Source organism: Zea mays, chromosome 9 (assembly GCF_902167145.1).
Source record: "Zea mays cultivar B73 chromosome 9, Zm-B73-REFERENCE-NAM-5.0, whole genome shotgun sequence".
Classification (NCBI taxonomy): Eukaryota; Viridiplantae; Streptophyta; class Magnoliopsida; order Poales; family Poaceae; genus Zea; species Zea mays.
This window is the reverse complement of record NC_050104.1, coordinates 91,416,169-91,441,380: the sequence shown is the minus strand read 5'-3', so window position 1 is coordinate 91,441,380 and position 25,212 is coordinate 91,416,169.

Below are 25,212 nucleotides of genomic sequence, written 5' to 3'. Positions count from 1 at the left end.
ATCTGAAGACACTCTTTTATGTGACAGTGAAGAATCTTTAACCAAAAGAAAACTCGATTTTTCTCGGCCTGTTGGTGGTGACAACGGCACAGCTACACTTACTCCTTACCCAACTATTACCGGAAACGAGGATTTTGTTCCATCGTCTTCTGACGTTGCACAAGTAGGAGATGGTGATGATGATGTGACCAATTTTTGCTTGATAAGACGAGAGCCACCAACTTGTGATGTTGCACAAGTAGGAGATGGTGATGATGATGTGACCAATTTTTGCTTGATAAGACGAGAGCCACCAACTTCATCTTTTATTGATTCTTGTGTCGACACAACAGAGTTAGCTGAGGACTATTCAAGCTTCCCCTGCGCCCTACCCTCTGCTGTTAATTTTAGTGACATTGATTCTTTTCTTGATGGTATTATTTTATAAATACATCAATACTTCATCATCATCATCATCGTCATTATTATTATTATTAGTATTATTATTATTACTACTACTACTAATAATAATATCCTTTGTTGTTCTATTTCAGGTTGCGATTAATTGTTCGAAAACCAACCTTTGGATATAATTTCTCCTGTTGAGATACACCCTAGCATGGACACCGTTGCAACACTAGAAGATCTTTTCCTCAAGACAGCCAGACAAGCGTTGGCAAATGTTCTTGATGGGCTAAATGCCCATACTTTAAGAGATCCTGTTCGTTGCGTCAGTCTACGCCTCGCTTCGTCTTGTCTTACGGGACAATTTGCTAGCGTTGCAAGAATGAAAGCTATGCTAGACAAATTAATTACCATTTCCGAACAGCTGCAGAGGACATATTCTAACTTTGAAGTGGCAAAAAAACAAGACGAACAAAGCACTGCTGAAATCAAGCAGGCGCTTGACGTTCAAAGGGAAGCTCTTCGCACTGTTGATGAGGAATTGGCCTCTGCTGAAAAGCGGCATGCAGAAACCATGATGACAATTGAGAAACTTAATCAAGTTTTAATGGAGGTAGAGCAAAAGAGAGCGCGACTTGAGGAAATGCGTTCTACTTCAGATTTGGAGGTGAGAAAATTGGAGCAGGACTTGTGTGATGCAATTGCAGACGCGAGCAAGAATGCTATTGATGTTTTTCAGAAGGAAACAACGGAACTAAATCAGCGGGCTGAGCAACTTCTTATTGATTTAAATAGATGTCGATCTAGCAGTAACTAGGGTCCCGACTGTTTGGGACGATCTATGAATGTTATTTCTCTTTATCAATATCAAACATTTGTTTTTTGTTCTTCATTTAATCATGAACGTGTTAGATCTTTTATTATATATCTTTTTTTGTAGAAATAAAAGTGGCATCTTTTTTTTGTAATATTCTCTGTGGCGTGTCCTTTTGTGTGTGTGTTTGGCGTTCATATGGTAATGTAATATATCCATTTATTTGCTTATTTATTCTGCTCACAACAATAGAATTTATATATGTTTAGTCACTCGTAATCTAGGCTCAGTGAACTCCGTCATACCTGAATTTTATCGATGAACTATGTGATTTCAAGCTCATAAAAAAGGTTGGAGCATTTTTTTATAGCTTACAGTTTAGGCTCATGAAGCGTTAGCGCATATGATGGTTTTATTTTTGTTATTATTTATTTTCCGCTAACAGTTTAAGCTCATGAGCGATGGAGCATGTGTACTTTTTTTGTTGCTTACAGCTTAGGCTCATGAAGCATTGGAGCATATGGTGGATTTATTTTTTGTTTTTGGCACTTGCATTTAGGCTCTTAAAGCATTGGAGCATATGATGGGTTTTTTTTCTTATTCATTTCTCGCTAACAGTTTAAGCTCATGAACGATGGAGCATATGATGGATTTATTTTTATTATTTATTTCTCACTAACAGTTTAAGCTCATGAGCGATGGAGCATTATAATAATAATAATATTTTTTAAGCATAGTAGCGTTTTAAGGATTTTCCATTTATTGGCGGAGGGCAATACTCGCCGTCAGCAGAAATAATTCGATACGCACCACTTGAATAAACATCTTTTACTACATAAGGGCCTTCCCATTTAGGCTCAAATTTATCTTTCATCCGATGAGTAATATTCATGGGGCGGATGACTGCAAGCACCAGGTCGCCTTGTTTAAACGATCTTATTTTTAATCGCTTATCAAAAGCTCGAGACATCCTAGCTTGATAGGCTTCCAAGTTTTGCAATGCATGAAGCCGCTTTTCCTCCAAGTTGTCTAATTCTTTTAAGCGCAATTTTGTCTCTTCGACTTCTGTGAGTTTTTTTTTGAATGGCAACTCGTAAAGAGGCGATTTGTACTTCTAATGGCAAGACTGCTTCTCCCCCATATACAAGGGAGTAAGGGGTCATCCCTGTTGCTGTTCGCGTCGTAACTCTATACACCCACAAGGACTCTGGTAGCTTTTCATGCCAGTGCCTCTTATTATGTGAGACCATCTTTTTAAGCAATTTGCATAACACTTTATTAAATGCTTCCACTTGACCATTAGCGGACGGGTTATATCCAGTAGAGAAATTGTGCTTGATTTAAATTTGGCACGCATCTTCTCGATTTGTTTGCTCCTAAAATTTGATCCATTATCAGATATCATTCTACTCGGCACACCAAATCGATATATGAGATTAGTTCTTATGAATTTTTCTACATTTTTAGCTTTTACCTCTTTTAATGCTACATCTTCTGCCCATTTGGAGAAATAGTCGTGGCGGCTAAAATAAATCTATGTCCTTTGGATGATGGCGGGTGAATCGGTCCAACTACATCCATCCCCCACATTTCAAATGGCTAGGACATGTTAGTGGGATGTAATGGTTCATGTGGTTGGTGTATAAAGTTGCCATGTATTTGACACTCATGGCACCTTTTCGCGAATTTCATGCAATCATCGAACATGGTAGGCCAATAATAGCCTAAATGTTTAAGTTGATAATGTAGTTTAGGTCTGGACTGATGCGCTCCGCACACTCCAGCATGGACTTCTTTTAAGGCCTCTATCACTTCATCTCCGGCAAGGCAACGGAGTAGAATGCCGTCACTTGAACGTCGATAAAGCGTATCATTTATGCAGGTGTAGCTAATTGATCTTTTCCTAATCCTATAATAAATCAAGGTCTTGTTCAAGCCGTACTAGGGTACAACTAGATTATAGGGGTACCGGTCCTATATTATAGTTGGATAAGATATAATTTATAAATTGACGTTTGGATCCTCAGATCCATAAAAACCCATATCCTCCCGAATCCTACGCCTATTAAAAACGCATAGGAAAATAACAGATTCTCGAAAAGTGTGGTCGTGTTTCAGGGAGTTCTAACTAATAAGTATGTGAAAACGATAAAAATGATTGTGTACGTTGTCGTGATAAACCATATTGCGTACACTTATACATACAAAATCATATTGTAAAAGAATGTATACCTTCGAGCGGATAAGTATCATGCCGGAATAAATCATAGTTCATTAAAATACATAATGACATTGTGTAATTATTTAAGTTTCGAGATCCTGATAAAAAACGCATAATAATTTTTTTTCTTTTTCGCATCCGGACCTCGAGGGGGAATTTGTTGACATGGATTTTGGCCTCACCAAAATATATGCCATGCCAGTTAAATAATTTCGATTAATGTGACCTTTAAATTTCGATGCATATGAAATAAGCAAATGTTCTATAAATAAATATATGAATATTTAAAGTAGTCATTGATTTGTAATGTCCTTGTGCTCTAAAAATTTAGCGCACCAAGATATTGAAATATGTACGGCTTCAAATATATACCCGTGCTAATATATTACCAATCAGCAATCATCATATAATGTGATTTTATATGCGCGCGCTAATATGACATGTGTAAATGACGAATTGATGATATAAGTGTAAATGAAGCAAATATAAATAATATTTAGTATAATTTCATACACCATGATAAATAAAAGGCCATTGTCAGCCTACGAAAGGGCTGGTGACAGAAAAAAGGACCGCCGGGCTGCCGAGATCAGGAACCGACGTCAGGCTGGCAGACTAGTCTGCTGCTCACATCGTTTTCGCTCAGGCTGCTACGTTCTCCAGTGACATACAAAAAAAGGCATCATCGCATCGCGAGAAGAGCTTCTACAACCTTAAGGGCATACCCTTGAGGAAGATCGCGTCGCCGGATTATACACAATCTCAAGGGCATACCCTTGAGAGATCACACTGCAAGGGCATATACGCCGTTGTGGCCCATTGGAAAGATCTACTGCAAGGTAAAAAAAAGTCTCCTATGTCACTGCACTGTTTCTTGTCTTCTTTACCATCGCGGAAGAATTATGTTCCTAGACTCGTGTTGTTGATACTAAATCAAAAACAAGTGCTAAAGTCGACATCATGCCAAAAATAATTATACTCCACACATATGTATAAATTATTGTTGGAAATCGAAATTCTATGTTAAATACTGTAAAAAAAATATTTGTGTGCTCCATCGGCAAGAAATTCTCCGTCAAGCACCTCTCTCTAAGGCATACCTTAGAGAGAAGCTGGCTCAAGAAACCTCAATGGCATACCCTTCAGGAAGATCGCGTTGATCGCTCGTACACACCATTGTAGTCTGCTATAAAGGTCTGCTGTTAGGGCTATTAATTAAACAAAGGAAAAAGAAAGAAAATACATACATGGCTACATGTGCCTTCCACGATATGTGCAAAATTTGGCTACAAAATAAACGATTCCCGTACCCATAAAAAACGTCTATATCTGATCAATCACAATAAACAAATACTCTACATGTTATAAAAAAAGAGAAGCAAATATTAGTGTACGTATCAAATTAGGTGTATATATTTTTTTATATCCATGTCTGGCATATAATAGTGTATGTTATGGAAAATTACAACTATTTGCGCGCATATTAAGTAGCGGTTTGCACCCTAAATCCATGTTAAGGAAGTGTCAAGCATACATCTTCTCTATCTGATACATAACAATATACGTTATGGCAATCACAAATAATTGCATGTATCTCAAATAGTATGTCGCATTTTTAGAAACACGCCCAAGTATATACCAGCTAAATATAATTCTAGATGTGTCTGTTCATAACAACACGCGTGTAAGTTATTGAAGTGACTTATATATCATTCATGCCTAATCTACGGTTCCATTTGCATAGACTTCATACCAAATTTATTATTGTGTCTCTGAAGCTTTGTCTAAATAAACGAAGGTAAGCGTAGACTATAAATGCTATACTTATTCAAATACTTTAGAATTAAGTATGGATTTAGTCACATAAAATGTATTACTTGGCGCCATGCATATAAAAACAAATATGTGTATACGCAGGCATTTAATTATCCCTGGATCCATGGCCGACATATAACCATGCATATATAATAAAACCTTGCATCTCGATCAGATTATAATAATGTGCAGTCATCGTTTATGGTAGTAAAGTATCAACCATGTATGTTCGGCAGTCTACCAAGTAAAGATAATGGAAATATCAATTCCCATGTACCCATGAAAAGCCATCTATAAAGTTGATTGCAAAATAATATAGATAATGACTTTCTCACACAACAATGTTTCGAATGACATTAATCAATTTCATACACCATGATGAAGTTCGATATTGCAGCATATTTGGTCATACCTTAGAATGCAGCATATTTGGTCATACCTTAGAAATAAACACGTGAAATAAAATACCTCTTGCTCTTACTATAACATATATGCATTCGCATGTCGCTAATAGTAAAGAGTTACAAACAAATAAATATTAGGAAATCATGCAGAGATTCCAAACACTCATATGCTATGTTCCATCCTAAATAAAAATAATAATAAGGCAATAAGAAATCCAGGAATTATTAAACATTTGCACTTCGGCTAGACTAAAGCAAGCCAGCATACATGTAGTGCATTAGTTTACGTTATGCATAAATACTAAAGCGCAAGAAAAATGATGAAACCAAGTTTTGTTCGTTGAGTTGCTCATGGATAGAAAATAAATTAATAGTGCATGCCATAATTCAGTACGGTGTTATAATAAGACAAACACTCTGGTCTCAATCCAAATAAAATGCTACATCACACACTAAGTATCCATAAATTATAAAATATATCGATTTATGGTCTTGCATTATTCAATAAAGACTATCAAATTCAGTCTTCAAAATAAATCATGTGCATAGGTCATACAATGCACTATTAGCTAAAGAGGCAAATCTTAAGAGATGAATTATCTCTACTATGTCCATGATAAAGTATATGTAGTGTCCCAAAAGGCACATATACTCAAATAATTTAAAAAGGTCGCATGCTGAGTTATTAAAATTCAGCGCTATGTCATAGCTTCAACAAATTACGAGATACTCATAAAAATATATGGGTGAATTAAAATACATCCATATTATGCTTCGGCAAGGAGCTAACCAAGCTAGCAAATAACTATGCAAGAGGTTCTGTTAGCTTGTCAATAATGAAGTCACGTCAAACTTGCCAAGTTTAGACAAACACATGCAACCATCCACGGCTACACAAGTTGAAGACTTCTGTTTTCTTTTGTAGTTTGTAATAGGCTAGCCATATGATGTAATTTTATTTTTCTTTTATGTATTCATGTTGGAACTCTTAATCATGGGTTTTCTCTACGGAGATGTAATTAACATAATTTTTATGCAAATATAAGAATTATGGAAGTATGAGCTTGCAATACATGTATTATTTACTCTATTATATCTAAATTAAAAATTGTCTATGTTGACATGGAGACGGCGCTTTTGCCGCCCGTTTTCCCGACATCAGCCTACAATGATTCTTCTATCTTTAACCACGAGGAAGTAATTGATGGGTTAATTTTTGTTGTTGAAACATTTTATCATGGTGATTATGATAAGCAAAATGAAGTGTTGAATGAGGAACTTCATAAATATAAAGATCAAGTTGGCCACTTTGGAAAAAAATGTAGCTAAGGCTGGCTGCAAGAATTATGACTTTTGCCCTGGTATGCATGTTGAAATTGATGTCTATATTGTGCTTTTTTGTATGCAGCCAACCAATACAGTTTTTATTGTATTTTAATGGTATAAGCATTCAAACCTTTATACTTTATGCAGCCAAGTGGTGGGGAAATTATGGAACACATACTAGCTCTCCAAAAGATGGCTATAAGGATTATTTCACTCACTGCAAGTGCCTCGGGATGTGAAAGGAATTGGAGTTGCTTTGAAGGGGTAAGTTAAATTAGTTTTGAACTGTGATAGATTGGAAATCTAAATTCTATATATTTTACATGCAATGACTAATTTGAAAAATAAATCTATTATTGCATATTCATACCAAGAAGATAAATAGGCTAACTTGTGAAAGAGTTGAAAATCTTGTCTTTGTGTGATTCAATCCACTTCATACAAAGAAAAAAGATAAGGCCAACAATAACAACAAAGTAGATCCCCTGCTGGCAACTGATGCTGCTTCTGCTCAAGGGTGGATTGTTGAAGGTAGAGATGAAGAAAGCTCTGATGTCAACACTGTGACTGGACTAACATGGCAACAGATCGTAGATGCATGTGGGTCAGAGGAGGACACAAAACTGTGGAAGAGTGCTACTTTAGCTCAGCCAACAGACATCGAAGAAGAGAAACTCCCATCTGAAAATGAAGAAGAAGAACCCATAAATGAGGAAGAAATAGAATTTGAATCTGACAAAGATGAAGTGATCACAACTGGTTATGAGCTGCAAGAGCAAGAAGTAGTCAATGATGACTGATTTTGATGCCTCGACCATCTACTTTTAATCATAATATTATTAGTCTAATATTATCCTTTTAGTTATTGTCATGTTGGAGTGGTAACTCTAGTCTTTTCTATTTGAATATTGGCTTGCAAGCCTTAGACCTTGACTACCTATGATTGTGAGAACTATTTCAGTATTTCTTTCACCTATGTGTTTGTGACAAATGCCACCCGTGTGTTACTATTTAAAATTTTTATTTACAAAAGTACGTGTTGTCCGTGTAAAACTGTGTACACGGCGTGTGCACGCTCTACACGCTACTTGGCACCACGCCGACCGCTTACCATGTATCGTTTAGGATAACACTGTACAAAAAGGACCCCTAGGCGCATGGAGCAGTACACCAAGCCTCCATTGAACATCCTAAGACGCCTAGACTTCTCAATCACACATTCGGTTCATTGCATTTGAGATTTGAGCACTTCTTTGAGCTGTGACTCCGCTGCGTTGTTTTTGTGCGCTCAAGTCTTGACTTGTGTGCGTGTTGTTGCAGAGACTCTAGTTCTTGTGTGTGTTTCTATTCCCTCCCTTACTCTTGAGGCTCTTGTGATGAATCTTGTAAGGGTGGGAGACTCCACCTTATGGAGATTCCTCACAAAGGGAACACTTGAAAAAAGGAAGAAAACCGTGGTACTCAAGTGTGATCATTGGATCACTTGAGAGGGATTGAGTGCAATCCTTGACTGAAGGTGGTCACCACAACATGGAGTAGGCAATGGCCGAACCCGAGATAAAATCAAGGTGTCACTTGCGCATATTTTTCTGTGATTGTCTTCTTCCATAGAGTTCTCATATATTCACTTGCGCTATTGTTCCTAAGTTCAATACATATCATAAAGGAACAATCAAGTGAAGAGTTCTCTCCTATCTATTCACATCATCTTGGTTTTTGATCTCACTAACATTTATTATAAACCAAGTTTGGGTTGTTTAGACTTGATTTTATAGGATCACCTATTCACCCCCCCTCTAGGTGCTCTCAATTGGTATCGGAGTCGTACTCTTCATTCAGTGACTAACCGCCCGAAGAGATGGATCCTAAAGGCAAGGGGATGGTGATCATGATAAGGAGAAGGATACTCTCTATGTTGACGAGCCAAAAGGTGACAAGCCCACCGACTCAGGCTCAAACAACAAGAGAAAGGATGGAAAGAAGAAGAGGTGCATCAAGAAGATCATCTACTACGACAGTGATGCCTCGTCTTCTTCACCAAGGGATGACGACGACAAAGACTCTTCGTCGAAAAAGAAAGTGGGTAATCAGAACTACTCTTTTGATTATTCTCGCATCCCTTATAATTTGAATGCTCATTTATTAACTATTCCTCTTGGTAAACCCCCTCACTTTGATGGAGAAGACTATTCTTTTTGAAGCCATAAAATATGTAGTCATTTATTTTCTCTCCATCCTATTATTTGGTAAATTATGGAAAATGTAATGCAATTTGACAGTAGTGAAAATCCTATATTAATTAATGGACAAATTCATAAAAATTCCCAAACTACTACTATTTTGCTAGCATCTCTATGCAGGTATGAGTATAACAAAGTCAGCGGCTTGGACAATGCCAAACAAATTTGGGACACCCTCAAGATCTCTCATGAGGGAAATGATATCACTATGATTACCAAAATGGAATTAGTGGAAGGTGAGCTTGGGAGATTCGCCATGAAAAGGGGAGAGGAGCCAACCGAAACATACAACAGGCTCAAGACCCTGGTGAACAAGATCTGGAGTTACGGGAGCACAAGATGGACAGATCATGGCATCGTTCGACTCATGCTAAGGTCATTTACTGTTATTGATCCTCATCTTATAAATCTTATCCGTGAGAATCCCAGATACACCAAGATGACGCCCGAGGAAATTCTCGAAAAATTTGTAAGCGGGCACATGATGGTAAAGGAAGCAAGGTATATGGATGATATTGCAAATGGACCTCTTCCACTCTACGAACCGCAGCCCGTTGCCCTCAAGGCGACAAGCAGCAAGGAGGCGCTACCTAACAAGGTGGCACAAGTGGAGGCTGTCGGGCTCAACAAACATGAAATGGCACTTGTAATCAAGCGCTTCAATACCGCTTTGAAAGGACACAAGGAGTATCCTAACAAGAACAAATCAAAGGGAAAGAGCTCATGCTTCAAATGTGGTAACTCCGGTCATTTTATTGCACAACGTCCCGATAATGAAAATGAACAGGGACAAGAAAAGAAATGGAGGAAGGAGAAGAAGAAGAACTATAGGAAGGCGAAGGGCAAGGCGCACATTGGCAAGGAATGGCACTCCGACTGTTCTTAATCCGACTCCGACGATGAAGGACTAGCTGCCTCCGCCTTCAATAATTCCTCCCTCTTCCCCAATGAACATCTCACGTGCCTCATGGCTAAGGGTTTAGATAGATCTATGGTAGATAAAATCAATGAATTAATTGATGCCTTTAATGATAACATGATAAACTTGTTAATGCTGAAAAATATCTTGCTTTAGAAATTAAGAGAAATGAACTTCTTTCTTCTAAAGTATCTTCTTGTAATGATTTCATTTCTAGTCTTAAGATTTTAAATGCTGATTTAAATGCTAAGATAGAAAAAGTAAATGCTTTTAAAGGTGTATTAGATGGCAAGCTCTATTTAGTTGATTTCTCTAAAGAGAATGCCAATCTAGATTCATGTTTAATAGCGAAGACTAATATGGGCTGGCTCTAGCACCGCCAGCTAGCACATGTTGGGATGAAGAATCTTCATAAGCTTCTAAAGGGAGAACATGTGGTAGGACTAACCGATGTGTGTTTTGAGAAAGACAGACCCTGTGTAGCGTGCCAAGCAGGGAAGCAAGTGGGAACTACTCATTAAAGCAAGAACGTGATGACAACATCAAGACCACTAGAACTCCTCCACATGGATCTCTTCGGGACCGTTGCTTATCTTAGCATCGAAGGAAGTAAGTATGGTCTTGTTATTATTGATGACTTTTCCAGCTTCACTTGGGTATTCTTTTTGTAGGATAAGACAGAAACCCAAGGTACTCTAAAGCGCTTCCTAAAGAGAGGTCAAAATGAGTTTGAGCTCAAGGTGAAAAAGATCAGGAGCGACAATGGATCTGAGTTTAAGAATCTTCAAGTGGAAGATTATCTTGAGGAGGAAGGCATCAAGGATGAGTTCTCCGCTCTCTATACACCACAACAAAATGGTGTAGTAGAGAGGAAAAACAGGACGCTAATCGACATGGCGACGACAATGCTTGGAGAGTATAAGACGCCTGAGCGGTTTTGGTCGGAAGCTATAAATACAGCTTGCCATACCATAAACTGACTCTATCTCCATCGCCTTCTTAAGAAGACATCCTATGAACTCCTAACCGGTGACAAACCAAATGTTTCTTACTTTCGTGTATTTGGGAACAAATGCTACATCATTGTCAAGAAACATAGACATTCAAAATTTGCTCCCAAAGCTGTAGAAGGGTTTTTACTAGGTTATGATTCAAATACAAAGGCATATAGGGTCTTCAACAAATCATCTGGTTTAGTTGAAGTCTCTAGTGATGTTATTTTTATGAGACTAATGGCTCTCCAAGAGAGCAAGTTGATCTTGATGATGTAGATGAGGACGAAGTTCCAACAGCCACAATGCAAACTATGACAATAGGTGATGTGCGACCGTAGGAACAACAAGATCAAGATAAACCATCTTCCTCAACACTGGTGCATCCCCCAACTCAAGATGCGGAACAGGTACCTCAAGATGAAGGCATAAATCCAGGGGGAGCACATGAAGAAAAGGATAGGGAGGAAGAAGCACTACAAGCACCTCCAACTCAAGTCCGGGCAATCATTCAAAGAAACCATCTGGTGAATCAAATTCTAGGTGACATCAGCAAGGGAGTAACTACTCGCTCACGTTTATCTAACTTTTGTGAGCATTACTCAATTGTTTCTTCTATTGAGCCTTTCAGGGTAGAAAAAGCCTTGCAGGATCTAGACTGGGTGTTGGCCATACAGAAAGAGCTCAACAACTTCAAGAGAAATGAAGTATGGAGCCTAGTGCCATGTCCAAAGAAAAATGTTGTGGGAACCAAGAGGTTATTCCGCAACAAGCAAGATGAACACGGGGTGGTGACAAGGAACAAGGCTCAACTTGTGGCAAAAGGTTATGCCCAAGTCGCAGGTTTGGATTTTGAGGAGACTTTTGCTCCTGTAGCTAGGCTCGAGTCAATACGCATATTATTGGCCTATGCTGCTCACCACTCTTTTAAGTTGTTTCAAATGGACGTGAAGAGCGCCTTCCTCAATGGACCAATCAAGGAGGAAGTATACGTGGAACAACCCCTTGGCTTCAAGGATGACAGTTATCCCGACCATGTCTACAAGCTCTCTAAGGCGCTCTATGGACTTAAGCAAGCTCTAAGGGCATGGTATGGATGCCTTAGAGATTTTCTTATTTCTAATGCTTTCAAGGTTGGGAAAGCTGATCCTACTCTCTTTACTAAGACTTGTAATGGTGATTTGTTTGTATGCCAAATATATGTCGATGACATAATATTTGGTTCTACTAATCAAAAGTCTTGTGAGGAGTTTAGCAGGGTAATGATGCAAAATTCAAGATGTTTATGATGGGCGAGTTGAACTAATTCCTTGGATTCCAAGTGAAGCAACTCAAGGAAGGAACCTTCATCTCCCAAACAAAAGTATACCCAATACCTACTCAAGAGGTTTGGGATGAAGGATGCCAAGCCCGCTAAAACGCCGATGGGAACAGACGGACACTTGGACCTCGACAAAGGAGGTAAGTCCATTGATCAAAAGGCATACCAGTCTATGATAGGTTCTTTGCTTTATCTTTGTGCTACTAGACCAGATATAATGCTTAGCATATGCATGTGTGCGATATTTCAATCCGACCCCAAGGAATGTCATTTTGTGGTCGTGAAGTGAATCCTTAGATATTTAGTTTCTAGCCTTGCTTCGGGATCTACCTTTGACTTAATCAAATATTTAGATTTCGACTATGTCGGGTGCAAGGTTGATAGGAAGAGCACATTAGGGACTTGTCAGTTTCTAGGAAGGTCCCTGGTGTCCTGGAGTTCTAAGAAACAAACATATGTTGCCCTATGCACCGCTGAGGCTGAGTATGTTGCCGTAGGACAGTGTTGCGTGCAACTGCTTTGGATGGGGCAAACCCTCTGGGACTTTGGCTACAATCTGAGCAAAGTCCCACTCCTATGTGACAATAAGAGTGCAATCCGCTTGGTGGATAATCATGTTGAACATAGCTGCACTAAGCACATAGACATCCTGCATCACTTTCTAAGAAACCACCAACAAAGGGGAGATATCGATATTTATCATATTAGCACTGAGAACCAGCTAGCCGATATCTTCACCAAGCCTTTAGATGAGAAAAGGTTTTGCAGGTTGCGTAGTGAGCTAAATGTCTTAGATTCACGGAACTTGGATTGATCTATAGCATACATGTGTTTTATGCCTTTGATCATGTTACTTTAAGCATTACTGTCTTTACTTGCTTATTTTTAGTGCTCAAGTTGTACAAGTCATCCCTGGACCTCACAAGTCCTTATGCACATGTTTAGGGGGAGGATGTACTACAACTTGATCCTTTTGAGACTAATGAGTTTGCTTGAGTAATACTGATCTAGTCTCAAATATGGCATTGAAAGGGAAAAGGTGAACTTGGATGAAGAAGGGGCTTCCACTGCATTCCGGTATCAATGTATCTTGTCCCAAGTTCTTCTATGTGTTTTCTCATTGCCTTTGATCTTATATGACATTTTTTTGAGGCAATGGGGTTCAAAGGGGCCTAATAGTTCTTCTGTTTTGATGCTTAATGCCAAAGGGGGAGAAACTAAGGCCAAAGCAACTAGATCAGCCAACCACTTGTGAATTTCAAAAATTTAGTGTTAGAATTCTTAGTGTTTGATCAAAACCCTCTTATTGCAAAAATAGTTCTCTTGTGGGGGAGAAATTCGATTATGTGAAAAAGGAGGAGTTTTTGGTAATTGATCAAAACTATTCTTGAAAGATCTTTTGATTTGCCAAAACAAGTGTCTTTGACATAGAGATAGGAAAATAAATTTGTTTGGCGGAAATAAACCAAGTGGTGGCAAAAGTGATCCAAATATGCCAAATCCTATAATGATTTTATTTGTCTCCAATTTGACATCAATTTGACATTTATTTGTCTCCAAAACAAGTGTCTTTGACATACGCTAGTTCATTTGGAGTTGCTTTTTTGATGTGTTGGCATAAATCACCAAAAAGGGGGAGATTGAAAGGGAAATGTGCCCTTAGGCCATTTCTATAGTGTTTTGGTGATTAGATGCACAACACATTATGTTTGAACTACCATGATGTTGAGCAAAAGTGTTTGAGGCAAAATGAGCTCGGAAGAGGACTTAGTGCAAATCTAGATGGATCAAGCAAAAAGTATGCTCTAGACACTGAGTCAATTGATTTGTGTGCTAATCATGTTTGTCTAAGTGCAAGGGACTCAGCTAAGTGAAGTCCAAAAGAAACAAAGGAAGAAAAAGGAAGAAACATAGAAAAGGTGCTGGACTGCGCAGCACCGGACGGTCTGGTGCCACCCACCATACAGTCTGGTGCACGGTCCGGCCAACTGGGTGCTCTCGGGAATTCTTGCTTGCGTCAGCTATAATTCACCGGACCGTCCGTGCGAGGCATCGGACAGTCTGGTGAGCCAGCGGCCAACGGCTAGTGGCCACGTCAGCACCAAGCCAACGGTCAACAAGCGCACCAGACAGTCTGGTGCCCCCTAGAAGCAGAAACCAGACAATCAATGGATTCTCTGCCGCGCCCAGCGCGCGTACTGTTCACTGTCCAGTGTGCACCGTACAGTCCGATGCACCCATGAACAGAAGGCAAGTAGGGCCTTCCAAATGGAGCTCCAACGGCTCCTAGCTGCCTTGGGGATATAGAAGGGACCCCTAGGCGCATGGAGCAGTACACCAAGCCTCCATTGAACATCCTAAGACGCCTAGACTTCGCAATCACGCATTCGGTTCATTGCATTTGAGATTTGAGCACTTCTTTGAGCTGTGACTCTGCTGTGTTGTTTTTGTGTGCTCATGCCTTGACTTGTGTGCGTGTTGTTGCTGTGATTCTAGTTCTTGTGCGTGTTTCTATTCCCTGCCTTACTCTTGAGGCTCTTGTGATCAACCTTGTAAGGGTGAGAGACTCCAACTTGTGGAAATTCCTCACAAAGGGAACACTTGATAAAAGGAAGAAAACCGTGGTACTCAAGTGTGATCATTGGATCACTTGAGAGGGATTGAGTGCAATCCTTGACCGAAGGAGGTGACCACAACGTGGAGTAGGCATTGGTCGAACCACGGGATAAAATCACCGTGTCACTTGCACATTTTTTCTGTGATTGTCTTCTTCCATAGAGTTCTCATATATTCACTTGTGCTATTGTTCCTAAGTTCAATACATATCATAAAGGAACAATCAAGTGAAGAGTTCTCTCCTCTCTATTCACATCATCTTGGTTTTTGATCTCACTAACATTTATTATAAACCAAATTTGGGTTGTTTAGACTTGATTTTTACAGGATCACCTATTCACCTCCCTCTAGGTGCTCTCAAAAGGTGCTTTCTAAGTTTGGGGTAGTTCACTATGCCAAGTGCTCTATTGTTCCCTAACCAAGTCTACCTTATTACAATCACTTGTTCAAATATAGTTAGTTCAAGGATGCGATTATACATTAAATAGGGTTGGGTTTATAAAGTTTAGCATTTGAACATTCATTAGGTGTTTCTATGTTCATTTTATCCTTAATAGAGTTCCTATAGCATCAACTCTAACCTAGAGACCAACTATAAATTGAGACATGAAAATAGTAGGTGAGCATTATTTTAATAGATAGACAATAACATGATGAACATTTTGCAATTTGAACCACCAAATTTGGAGCTCATATGACAAAGTTATGAATTTTGGAAGTTTTGGGATTCAAAATCCTATTTTAAACACATCTCTAATTAAATAAAAACCTGGGGGTCCCTCTACAAGATCCCAGGGGCTCAACCGAAAGAGACAGGGATGGCGGGTTGATTCTCGGGAAACCGAGGGTTTCTTTAACAAAAGTACTAGGTGAAGGGGTATCAGGCTCCCTCGACCATCAGATCTTAGATCCATGACCGAGAAAAGAACCTGCGGGTGAGCGTGCGGGCGCGGACGCGCGCACGGCTGACGAATGGGCCAGGGCGGTGAGCGGCTCGGGGTAGGGGCGGGGGGTGACCAGTTGTAATACCCTGAATTTGAGGGTATAAAACTTCTTCTCTAAATGCCTACCAAATTCAGGTGTTACCTCTTGTCTCTCTCTCCTCCTTTTGTTTAGAGTTAGGTTAGGGATTAATTATTTATTTTGTGATACCCCAAATTTTTTGAAAAGAAGTTAAACTTATTTTTCTCTTTTCTTTGATGTTCTATGGCATTGGGGTTTGGAGTTTCAGGAGGCATTCCTCAGAAAACAGTAGATCTTTTGGCATTTTTTTCCGCTCGGGTCGGGAGCTCAAAGGGGAGAGCGAGTTTGGGCCATTGATCTCGATCCGGTGGATGGGAGCCCCCCTCTCTTCCCCAACCCTAGCCGCCGTCCCTCTCCTCTCCCCAATTGGGTTGCAGCCGCCCCCTTCCTCTCTTGCTCTCCTCCCCAATGGCAGCTGCCACCTATCCTCTCCATGTCTCCCTCCTCCCTCTAGATCCCCCCCCCCACACAGCAAGGATCAAGAAGAGGAGGAGCACGTTGAATTGAAGAGGAAGAGAGGATCAAGGAGATGTTCTTCCCCATCTCTTCTTGAAGATTTTCTTGGGGAAAACCCTAGGTATGGATGAAATCCTTGTTCCTCCCTGTAATTATGTGCTTTTGGAGGTTGTGTATCATGGAGATTAAAGGATTAGAGGTTGGATTAGATGTGGGGTTAGGTTTTGATCTCGAATTTAGTTTTCTGCGGAATGATAGATTCGACAGTTTCTGTTCATGCCAGTTTTCCGTGGTCTTAGTGGTCTCAAAAAAATAAAAAGTATATATATGAGTCGTAGATAATTTATATATCTTTCCGTGGCCATGAAGAACACCTCAATCGGACATAAGAGCAGAACGTTATAGCAGTTTTATTATAGCAGTTTTTTCAGTCTCATAATTCTGTGCAGAATCTGTTTTCTTAAGATTTAGGCAATTTTATCATCATAATTCAACCTTGGATTTTTAAGAAAAGTTGTAGATAATTTCATAAGCTTTCCAGATTGTTAAAAAGTGCATTCATATGAATTATAAAACTCCAGTTATGTTCGTTTTACTGTGGCTGTTTCTATTTGCGTGACAAAAATGAGCGGGTCTATTCACTGGTAGGTTTCATCAAGTAAATGGCCGAATTGGATCTTCCAACTATGGAGACTTCTGTAGAGGGATAAAAGTTCTTACTGTCAGTAGAATTTCATGATTTTTGGTTGAGTGGTTTGTTAGATATCGAATTTTGAAGTTAACTACGCTGCTGTCTGAAACAGATTCAATCAGTTATATTGTCAGATGTTTTAGAACTTATAGATGGCAGAATTTAATTATCCATTGAATACCGAAGATGTAGGGTGTTTTGTGTAGATACTCCTAGATTATTTGTTTGATATCACCACTGTTAAAAATTTAAAGATACAAAATTAACAAACAGCGCTGCTGCTGTATGGCATGTGGTTCAGGGTGGGAGGCTTACCACTAGGTCTTGGTTTCAAGTGTATGAGCGATTTGTTGATTGTTGGCAAATGAAGTATTATTTGAGGTTGGTATTGTATCTGAAGGTAAATGAAGTATTATTTGAGGTTGGTATTGTATCTAAAGGTAAATGAAGTATTATTTGAGGTTGTATTGTATGTGAAGGAAGTGAAGTATATTGATAAATGCAGCATGCCATATACATTGCATGATTCACTTGCATCTGAAGTTGGGTCGTGACCTATGGTTCGACCGTATCGGTACAACTTAGCATTGTACGTTGCCCGAGGAGGGGTACGATGCGGCTTCATACCCTTAGAGGTATGAAGGCAGAGGACATATGCATTACATTCATATGCATTCATTGAAGTGATATTTGCAGATGATGTGGTTTTATACCTTCAGAGGTATGAAGACAGAGTACCTACACTTTGCATTTTTATGCATACATTGAAGTGATATTTGCAGGTTTTGTTGACGCAGAGAAGTGTTATAGAACCTATGGTGGTTGTTCGAGGAAATGAGATGGTATTGCTTATATTGGGACTACTGAGTTCTATATCTACAAGTATTTTTGATCTTAATTGTGATTCTTTTAAAATGTTGATTAACTCAATTTGTGGTTTAAATATCTCGCCAAAACAATTCGCTTGCTGAGATGTTTCATCTCACTCTTGCATTACTCAATGCAGGTGCTTGTTGCTCATCCAGGGAAGTGGGAAGTAGCAGCACATCCACCTTCACTCTCATAATAACGCTGCTTAGGCACAGTCATGATTTAATTAGAAGCTTCTTGCCAAAGGATGTTTGTTTCTAACTAGTTGTGCGCACTGGTTAATTTAGTTCATGTTGTTATGGTTGTCTTCCCATTGCTAGCAGATTATTGATGTCGATTATGTTTTCTTATCATGATATCTATTTATACTTTGTTGCTTCCCCGTTTATGCAATTTTCAAAGGAGATGTTGTCGAAATTTTATATACAAATGTTAGAGGTGTAGTTTAGTAGCATTCTGGGGTGTTTGTGGATCTCGGGGTGTTACAGTTGTTATCAAAGCATAGGCTTTAGATTCTTGGCAATTTGAAGATAAATTTGACACACTTGCACATATAGGAAGGGTATGGGTTCAAATATCTTTGATATATGTTAATGTCTTTGAAGTGCAGATGAAATAATTTCACCCTCCCTAATCCTTTACGGTGATGTGGTAAGTTGTTTATGACTTAATGTCTGATATAATTCATTTCTAAATTTTGATATTGTTTTATTAATGCGATTGATATCGCTGGTCTTTTGTGAGATTGAAGTTGCTATTATGCTGGTGATATACAGGTATGCCTATGTTGTTTTCAACATGTTTTTCATGGTTGAGTTTTATTACAATAATATTGTTATGCTTGATTGAGGATGTTTCTAAGAGGAGTGTGAATTGCGTGTTTTGGATTACAAGGTAACCATTAATTTGAATTTAAGTTGTTGGGAGGTTGGTGGATAGCTCCAACTACCTTTGCAAAGAATGATTGTTTATGTCGAGAAACCAGTTCTGAAAGAAATGAATATTGATACTTTTATATGGATTTTGGGGGAAGTCTTTACATAGCCAGAATGGCTTACATGTCTCTCTTCTATCGTGTGTTTTAGTAGCCACAAAGCCTAGATGTGGTTTAAAGTGGTTGCATGTTAGTCATGCTAATTGTAGAATAAAATCTTTGATTTTCTTGATCCATTGATTATGTATTAATACGTTGAGGATCTGATGGTTCTCTCCCCGATGCATGTTTGTGGAGCCATTGTTGGACCACTTATCTATTGGTTTGAATGAAGTCATTGCCTAGCCTAGAGTTGGTTGTGTGTGGTTAGTCACCTATTCCTAAATGATGTGGTTTTTACATTAGCTTGAGATGTTTGCCAAATGTGTGAAGGATTACGGGGTTAGTATTGACCCTTTAGGTCTGGTACTTTGAGTGCATCATATGATAGAATGAAATGTAAGTTTCTGAACTACATTGGATGAAGACTTATATTATGTGTAGGTTAACCTTACTAGTTGGATATTTTTCTTAGTTGAGATGTTGAATGAAGTATAGTGACATGGGTTAAGCAAGTATTGTGTTGTTGTTGGGCTGTCAGTGCTCTATGTAGAGTTTTTGGCATTTCTTCGATGAACTGTGCCGCGCAAGATGTTATTGGCTTCTTGTCGGCTTTATTGCTCCATTAGTTCTGTAGATTTTCTCCGCACATGATTATCTTTTCATTATGGTAAGAACAAGGTTTAGGAAGATTAGGAGTTTTGTTTCAATAGAACTACTTGTTTCGTGGTGCTGTGAGGTGAGGTGTTTGATCTTCTTTGAAAAGACGTTCAAGGGGTTCTCAAAAATTCGAGATAGATCTAATTAGACTTTTTTACTTTTTTCTGAATTTTTTATTTTTCCACTCTGGAATATAGAGCGGACTGGTTAAAAAAAGAAAATCCTATTTAGTATAATAATTGGATAATAGAACCTCTACCTTATCAATGGATAGCGAGAGAACCAAATTTGGATAAATACCAATTCCTATTGGGAGTAAAAAGATTAACTTCTGGTTCCGACAAACGAATAATCATTAAGTCCTCCTCTTTTCGGACAAGACATACAAAGAGACCCGCCAACTGTCTTTTTATTGAATCTTTTAAAGATAGATATTATGATTAGTCCTTTTCTTTACTATCTACTGTCCTTCTATTTTTTTTAGTTATTCACTGGAGCAATTATATATTGAAGTCAATCTGAGGCAAGTGTTCGGATCTATTATGACATAAGGATTAGGTGCCTAACGGACATTGGTTATTTTGGAAAATTATTTCCCGACATAACAAAAAAATCTTTTTTTACGTTTTAATTTAAGAAGCTGGTGTATTTTTTTCTGAGGGTATAAGCCCCTATCTACATCTACTTTCCTTGAGTGAGCATAATATAGATTTTTTGATTCGATTCAAAATTCCAAGATAACTCATTAGAATTATTAATAAGACCGTCCTGATATATTAGGTAGGAATATTTAGATTGCCGATTTTTATGTACTTTATTAATAAAAATAAATAATATATATACAAAAAATCCAGATGTTGATGAAATTCCATTTTTTGTGTTACTCCATTTTTTGTGTTACTTTAGTAGATTTTACTCTGTTTATCCTTTAGTTTAATTCTGTTTGAATTTCGCTATATTCTGTAATGTAAATAGAACAAAATTTATTGTGTAAAATGAAATTTCAATAAAATAAAAAAGGAGTCTTCATGTCCCGTTAACGAGGGCCTCGTTTAAAAAAAATACGCCGTCTGGGAGCTTTACCAATGAAAATACGTGGTCTTTCTACAACCCTATTTATATGATAGGCCCGGCCCCTTTCCCCCTATCCCTCCCTTATGTTTAGGAGCGGGATCTGCCCAAGAACGACCTGTGGTGGTACGGACTCCGCAAGCGTCCCGCACCCTCTGAGAAAGAAACTCCTCAACCATCACAAGATAAAGAAGTATGACGCTCTGTGTCTGACTCTATTGGTCATAGTTCCTTGCTGTTGCGGCCGGTGCTCGTTTGCGCGCGTGTGAACCACCAGATCATAAGGAAAGATGCCTCTCGGGGCATCTAAGAATGATTCGAGCCGTATGAAGGGAAACTCCCACGTACAGTTTGTTTTGGGGGGGAAGGAGCCCGACAGGGTCCCCCCCCCCCCCACTGACTTGGCCCGGGCCTAAGTGAAAGTGAAAAAGTGAAGTGGTGGGCCTACCCATCCCAACCTGGGGTATGCTGGGATTCGCGAAGAGCAGCACGTTACGATGTTCATGACCAATCGGATCTTGACGTACCAGTAGGTACCAGAGGAGATCGCTATGATCGTTACTGTATTCGTATCGAAGAGATGCGACAAAGTGTTCGGATCATTGTGCAATGTCCTAATCGAATGCCTAGTGGCATGATCAAAGCCGATGATCGTAAGCTATGTCCTCCATCACGATCTCGAATGAAACTATCCATGGAATCGTGCGCCGTGTGAAACGTAGATCATCGCCGTTCTTAACCGAGACTCAGGTTAAGCTCCGTCTCGGAACCGTCGTGGGGTTAGGAGTAAAGCATCCCGAGGTTGGCGCATCTCGTTGGGCGTGGAGAAGCATTGGGAACCCCAATATCTTTCTTCGAGCAGTTTCTTTTCCCGTCCCCTCGCCCCGGCATAGCGCTTCGCTTCCGGTTCTTCGGAAGAATCAACTGACTTCTCCCTTCTTCATTGATCCGGGGGAAAGGGAACCGTCTACCAGTTGGGAAGCTAGACATCAAGGTTGTGGCTTGATGAGGATAACTAAGCTGACACGCCGGAGTTGGCTGCTGGCACAACAGGGTGGTGCCTTACCGCACCGCAGGCGCACGCGCGGTAGCGCGGTTGTGCTTAGTGCGTATTACCCCTTCATAAAAGAGTGTCGTTTTAAGACATTGATGCTGATGTATGGCTGCATCCAAATGCGATGTTGGGAAATCGTAGTGTTGATTGCATCTATGACTTGGTTTGAGCTTCATTACATGTTGGTTCATGCTTGATGTCAGGTGTTGTAGTTTCCTTAGACAATTAGTCGATGTAGAAGTTCTTGTGTTAATTAAGACCAATAATGGACCCATGTTTTGCATGGTGCTCCTATATGGGGTACCTTGGATGTTTTGTTGGAGTGGTCGAATTCGAGGACGAATTCTTTTTAAGGGGGGTAGAGTGTGATACCCCAAATTTTTTGAAAAGAAGTTAAACTTATTTTTCTCTTTTCTTTGATGTTCTGTGGCATTGGGGTTTGGAGTTTCAGGAGGCATTCCTCAGAAAACAGTAGATCTTTTGTCATTTTTTTTCCGCTGGAGTCGGGAGCTCAAAGGGGAGAGCAAGTTTGGGCCATTGATCTCGATCCAGTGGATGGGAGCCCCCCTCTCCTCCCCAACCCTAGCCGATGGCATGTGATTCAGGGTGGGAGGCTTACCACCAGGTCTTGGTTTCAAGTGTAGGAGCGATTTGTTGATTGTTGGCAAATGTTTATGAAATATTTGTACTAAGTTTTATGCCCGCTAGCAGATGACTACACTCCAGATCATGCCTAGTACATTTCTTCTTCTTCGATGAAGGCAAGTGAATGTAGTGGTGGTTGCTTCCATTCTGACCTGTTATTTCTATTGCTTACACTCTAATATTCAGAAGTATTGGTGTTGGAACTTGCTCTCAGTCGCAAGGAGGCCAACAAGAGTGGACAGTGATGACAACAGGGTTACGTGCTAGAAGGCAATAGCTCTGTTGATCTCCCCCCCCACGGGCACTGTGCAGGGGTATTTATAGGTACCTGAGCGCCCAGCGCCTTGTGCTAAGGACGCATGTGCCCTCAACTACCTAGATTATCCCCAGAATATTCCCATAAAGCGGGGTTATAGACTGTAATTACAGGGATGCCTTTACAAATTAGGCCCGTAACGCGCGGCGGCCACGCAGGGCCCGTTACGATGGGCCGGATCGCACGTGGGCATTTGAGCTGAACGAGGCCGCACTGTGGGATGACTTCGTCGCCGGTCTTCGTCTGGTGCCGATCAAGCGAAGGGTGTCCCTGCCGGTTTTGTCTCTGTCAGACCAGCAGCTGCAGCGAAGACTTCGAGCGAAGGGTGGCGTCTTTGCCTTCGCCCCAACATTTGCCCTCTGAGGGACCAGTTCGACAAAGTCACCTGGTGCCGAAGACGTCGCTAGATGGCGGAGACGCTGCCCTCGCTCGAAGTGGTTCCGCGGGGGTTTTTGATGTGACCGTTGATTGACGGCGTACTGTTGGATTGCGGGTTTCCCGAAGCGCCGCGCCCTGTTGGATTGCGGGTTTCCCGAAGAGCCGCGCCCTGCCTATAAAAGGGGGCGGGGGTCGGTGCTTTTTGAACTTCACTTTCCGCGCTCCGTGAAAACCCTAGCCGCCCGCTGTCTTGCTGCTCGTCTGCCCGCCGTGCTCTTGTTCGCCGGAGATCTGGCTCGAGTGAAGCAGACCGCCCGCCGCCGCCGACGGTACGTAGCGATGCCGACCTCCTCTTCTTCCGCTGCCGCTACGCCGCCGACTGCCGCCTCGTCTGAGGAGACGCTGAGTAGTTTGATGGCGGAGGAGTTGCGCACCGACGATTCTGTTGATTTTGGCGTGTCGCGGATGTCGTCGGTCCACGTGCAAGATATGCAGCGGTTGGGTTACTTCGGCGGCGGAGTTGCTCGTGCCCCGGGGACGGAGGAAGTCCCCGAGCCGGAGGGCGAGTTGGTTGTTTTCGAGGCGTTCTTCGCCGCCGGTCTCCGCTTGCCTGCGCACCGATTTGTTGGCGAAGTCCTGCGCAGGTTCAATGTTCGGATACATCAGCTGACATCGAATGTCGTGGTGGCTCTGTCGAAGTATGTCTGGGCGACGACTTCGTACGGCGGACAGCCATCGGTCGAGGTTTTTGCGAAGTATTATTGTTTGCACTGGCAGAAGAGGATGATTGGGGACGAAGTTGCTCAGTTTGGGTCCTGCACATTCACGCCGAAGACCGGCAAGACCACGATGCAGGTGGTCGAGTTGGTTCCGTGCGCCCGCAACAAGTGGGGCAACTGGAATGAATTTTGGTTTTACGTTGCTGAGGGTACCATCGAAGTCCATGAGGGACTCCCCGTGTCCGAGATGTGTTCTCATTTTTACTCAGCGTACCCGCCCTTTGAAGTGGCAGAGGAGGATGTGGACGAAGGGGCCCTTCGGTGCGCCGCCGGCCTGAGCAGTGGGCGCGATTTGGTTGAAGAGTTTGTTGCGTACGGGGTATGGCCCTTGGCGCATGGCTGGGCGTTGGGTGAAGTGTGCCCTCACCAGATGCCTTTTCACGGTGGAAGGGTGGTGCGAAGTCCTGCCTTTGCACTGAATCTGCAAAACCGCGACCTGGCCGCCTTTGTGCGCGAGACGGAGGATGGGGCGGTGCGGCTCGTTGGACGTTACGTGCCGAGGACAGAGGGCCAGCGCAGCTTTGATATCCGCGGGTCGAATGACCATTTGAACAGGGTTTTTGAATTAAATCAATTGTCGTATGACGGCTATCCTGGTCAAGACGACGCGGACCGCTGTAGGAAGAAACCGGTGGTGGAGACTGGAGACGACCCTGCGCCGGCGGCCGCCCCATCTTCTAAAAAGAGAAAATTAGGTACTGCTATGGGAGGACTTGGGGTTTCTGATAGTTTTGCTAGAGAGTTGATGAGGACGTGCGCGGCCCCGGGGGGAAGGATGTCTTCGCCCGAGCTCCGGGAGTCTTCGGCTCGGATGTTGAGGGTTACCGGGGGTTGCTGGCCTAGGAATGTTCCTATCCCCCGCGCGGCTGGCGAGGACTTTTTTACATCTCGCATGGTTCGTGAATGGAGAGTTTTTCCTTACGGGTGGAATATTGCTGCTGTTGTGTCGGCAGTGATGGACAAGGACCGCTAGGGAGCAGCACAAAAGCGTCAGGCGGTTGTCAGGCTCGTTGAAGCTAGGCCGAAGAGGCAGCGAGGGTCTGCGAAGGCTGCGGCCCCCGGCGGAGGCAAGCCGCCGCTGGCGGCGAAGTCGGGCGCCCCTACGTCTAGCAGAGCGCCGGAGGCGACGGCAGGCGCCGGGGGCTCAAAATCGACGAAGGCAGTGCCGCCGTCCAGCAGAGTGC